Genomic DNA, 4,183 nt, shown 5'->3' on the forward strand with positions numbered 1-4,183 from the left:
GACTTGTTTTGACTCACGGAGACTTGCCTTGACTTCAGGAGACTTATCTTGACTCAAGGAGACTTGCCTTGACTCAAGGAGACTTACCTTGACTCTAAGAGACTTGCCTTGACTCAAGAAGACTTGTCTTGACTCAAGGAGACTTGCCTTGACTCAAGGAGACTTTTCTTGACTCAAGGAGACTTGCCTTGACTCAAGGAGACTTTTCTTGAATCAAGGAAACATTTCTTGACTCTAGGAGACTTGCCTTGACTCAAGGAGACTTTTCTTGGCTCAAGGAGACTTGCCTGCTCTTGACTCAAGGAGACTTTCCTTGACTCAATGAGACTTGCCTTGACTCAAGGAGACTTTCCTTAACTCAAGTAGGCTTGCCTCGACTCAAGTTGACTTGCCTTGACTCAAAGAGACTTGCCTTGACTCAAGGAGACTTGCCTTGACTCAAGTAGGCTTGCCTTGACTCAAGTAGATTTGTCTTGACTGAAGTAGACTTGCCTTGACTGAAGTAGACTTGCCGTGACTCAAGTAGACTTGCCTTGACTCAAGTAGACTTGTGTTGACTCAAGTAGACTTGACTTGAGCCTTGACTCAAGGAGACTTGTCTTGATTCAAGGAGACATGCCTTGACTCAAGGAGACTTGACTTGACTCAAGTAGACTTGCCTTGACTCAAGTAGGCTTGCCTTGACTCAAGTAGACTTGCCTTGACTCAAGGAGACTTACCTTGTCTCAATTAGACTTGCCTTGACTCAAGTAGACTTGCCTTGACTCAAGTAGACTCGCATTGACTCAAGAAGACCTGCCTTGACTCAAGTGGCTTGCCTTTACTCAAGTAGACTTGCCTTGACTCAAGTAGACTTGCCTTGACTCAAGTAGACTTGCCTTGACTCAAGTGGACTTACCTTGACTCAAGTAGACTTGCCTTGACTCTAATAGACTTGTCTTGACTCAAGTAGACTTGCCTTGATTCAAGTAGACTTGCCTTGACTCAAGGAGACTTGCCTTGACTCAAGTAGACTTGCCTTGACTCAGGTAGATTTGTCTTGACTCAAGTAGACTTGCCTTGATTCAAGTAGACTTGCCTTGACTCAAGGAGACTTGCCTTGACTCAAGGAGACTTGCCTTGACTCAAGGAGACTTGCCTTGACTCAAGTAGACTTGCCTTGACTCAAGGACACTTGCCTTGGCTCAAGTAGACTTGCATTGACTCAAGGAGACTTGCCTTGACTCAAGGAGACTTACCTTGACTCAAGTAGACTTGTTTTGACTCAAGTAGACTTGCTTTGACTCATTAAGACTTGCTTTGACTCAAGTAGACTTGCCTTGACTCGACTGAACTTGTTATGACTCAAGTAGACTTGCCTTGACTCAAGTAGACTTGTTTTGACTCAAGTATACTTGTTTTGACTCAAGGAGACTTGTCTTGACTCAAGTAGACTTGCCTTGACTCAAGGAGGCTTGCCTTGACTCAAGGAGGCTTGTCTTGACTCAAGAAGACTTGTCTTGACTCAAGTAGACTTGACTTGAGCCTTGACTCAAGTAGACTTGCCTTGACTCAAGTAGACTTGTTTTGACTCAAGTAGACTTGTCTTGACTCAAGTAGACTTGTTTTGACTCAAGTAGACTTGCCTTGACTCAAGGAGACTTGACTTGACTCAAGAAGACTTGCCTTGACTCAAGGAGACTTGCCTTGACTCAAGAAGACTTGTTTTGACTCACGGAGACTTGCCTTGACTTCAGGAGACTTATCTTGACTCAAGGAGACTTGCCTTGACTCAAGGAGACTTACCTTGACTCTAAGAGACTTGCCTTGACTCAAGAAGACTTGTCTTGACTCAAGGAGACTTGCCTTGACTCAAGGAGACTTTTCTTGACTCAAGGAGACTTGCCTTGACTCAAGGAGACTTTTCTTGACTCAAGGAAACTTTTCTTGACTCTAGGAGACTTGCCTTGACTCAAGGAGACTTTTCTTGGCTCAAGGAGACTTGCCATGCCTCCAGTAGGCTTGCCTTGACTCAAGTAGACTTGCCTTGACTCAAGTAGGCTTGTCTTGACTCAAGGAGACTTGCCTTGACTCAAGTAGACTTGCCTTGACTCAAGTAGGCTTGCCTCGACTCAAGTAGATTTGTCTTGACTCAAGTAGACTTGCCTTGACTCAAGTAGACTTGCCTTGACTCAAGTAGACTTGCCTTGACTCAAGTAGACTTGTGTTGACTCAAGTAGACTTGACTTGAGCCTTGACTCAAGGAGACTCTTCTTGACTCAAGGAGACTTGCCTTGACTCAAGGAGACTTTTCTTGACTCAAGGAGACTTTCCTTGACTCAATGAGACTTGCCTTGACTCAAGGAGACTTTCCTTAACTCAAGTAGGCTTGCCTCGACTCAAGTTGACTTGCCTTGACTCAAAGAGACTTGCCTTGACTCAAGGAGACTTGCCTTGACTCAAGTAGGCTTGCCTTGACTCAAGTAGATTTGTCTTGACTGAAGTAGACTTGCCTTGACTGAAGTAGACTTGCCGTGACTCAAGTAGACTTGCCTTGACTTAAGTAGACTTGTGTTGACTCAAGTAGACTTGACTTGAGCCTTGACTCAAGGAGACTTGTCTTGATTCAAGGAGACATGCCTTGACTCAAGGAGACTTGACTTGACTCAAGTAGACTTGCCTTGACTCAAGTAGGCTTGCCTTGACTCAAGTAGACTTGCCTTGACTCAAGGAGACTTACCTTGTCTCAATTAGACTTGCCTTGACTCAAGTAGACTTGCCTTGACTCAAGTAGACTTGCCTTGACTCAAAGAGACTTGCCTTGACTGAAGTAGACTTGCCTTGACTCAAGTAGGCTTACCCTGACTCAAGTAGACTTTCCTTGACTCAAGTAGGCTTGCCTTGACTCAAGTAGACTTGCCTTGACTCAAGTAGACTTGCCTTGACTCAAGTAGGCTTGCCTTGACTCAAGTAGACTTGCCTTGTCTCAAGTAGACTTGCCTTGACTCAAAGAGACTTGCCTTGACTCGACTGGACTTGTTTTGACTCAAGTAGATTTTCCTTGACTCAAGACTTGCCTTGACTCAAGTAGACTTGCCTTTACTCAAGTAGACTTGCCTTGACTCGACTGGACTTGTTTTGACTCAAGTAGATTTGTCTTGACTCAAGACTTGCCTTGACTGAAGCAGACTTGCCTTGACTCGACTTGGCTTGTTTTGACTCAAGTAGATTTGTCTTGACTCAAGTAGACTTGCCTTGACTCAAGTAGACTTGACATGACTCAAGTAGACTTGCCGTGACTCGACTGGACTTGTGTTGACTCTAGTAGATTTGTCTTGACTCAAGACTTGCCTTGACTCAAGTAGACTTGCCTTGACTCAAGTAGACTTGCCTTGACTCGACTGGGCTTGTTTTGACTCAAGTAGATATGTCTTGACTCAAGTAGACTTGCATTGACTCAAGTAGACTTGCCTTGACTCAAGTAGACTTGCCTTGACTCAAGTAGGCTTGCCTTGACTCAAGTAGACTTGCCTTGACTCAAGGAGACTTGTCTTGTCTCAAGTAGACTTGCCTTGACTCAAAATGACTTGCCTTGACTCGACTGGGCTTGTTTTGACTCAAGTAGATATGTCTTGACTCAAGTAGACTTGCCTTGACTCAAGTAGACTTGCCTTGACTCAAGTAGACTTGTCTTGACTCAAGTAGACTTGCCTTGACTCAAGTAGACTTGCCTTGACTCAAGTAGACTTGCCTTGACTCAAGTAGACTTGCCTTGACTCAAGTAGACTTGCCTTGACTCAAGTAGACTTGCCTTGACTCGACTGGGCTTGTTTTGACTCAAGTAGATTTGTCTTAACTCGACTAGACGTGTCGTCCCGCCAGACCTCCCCCCCCCCCCTCCCTCCTCCTCCGCGCGCCGCCTGAGGAGAGCGTTGACTGACCTTGGGACCTGCGCGTACTTTTCGGCCCGCGCCATTTTGTGGTCTCGGGCCATGAATCTGCTTCAACTCTTGAATCTAATTCCACTATTATTGGCCCTGGGAATACTATTATTCTCATTGCCATACCTGTTCGACTTCTCTAGTATCTATTATGAACAGATTTGAAGATGAAATCCAGGAGGATCGCGATACGACTGTTTCTCTCAATAAACTAGTCTGTGCATTGTGTTTCGACCAACATTAGTAGGATGTTTTGCCACACA

The sequence above is a fragment of the Penaeus chinensis genome, chromosome 2 (assembly GCF_019202785.1).
Source record: "Penaeus chinensis breed Huanghai No. 1 chromosome 2, ASM1920278v2, whole genome shotgun sequence".
NCBI lineage: Eukaryota > Metazoa > Arthropoda > Malacostraca > Decapoda > Penaeidae > Penaeus > Penaeus chinensis.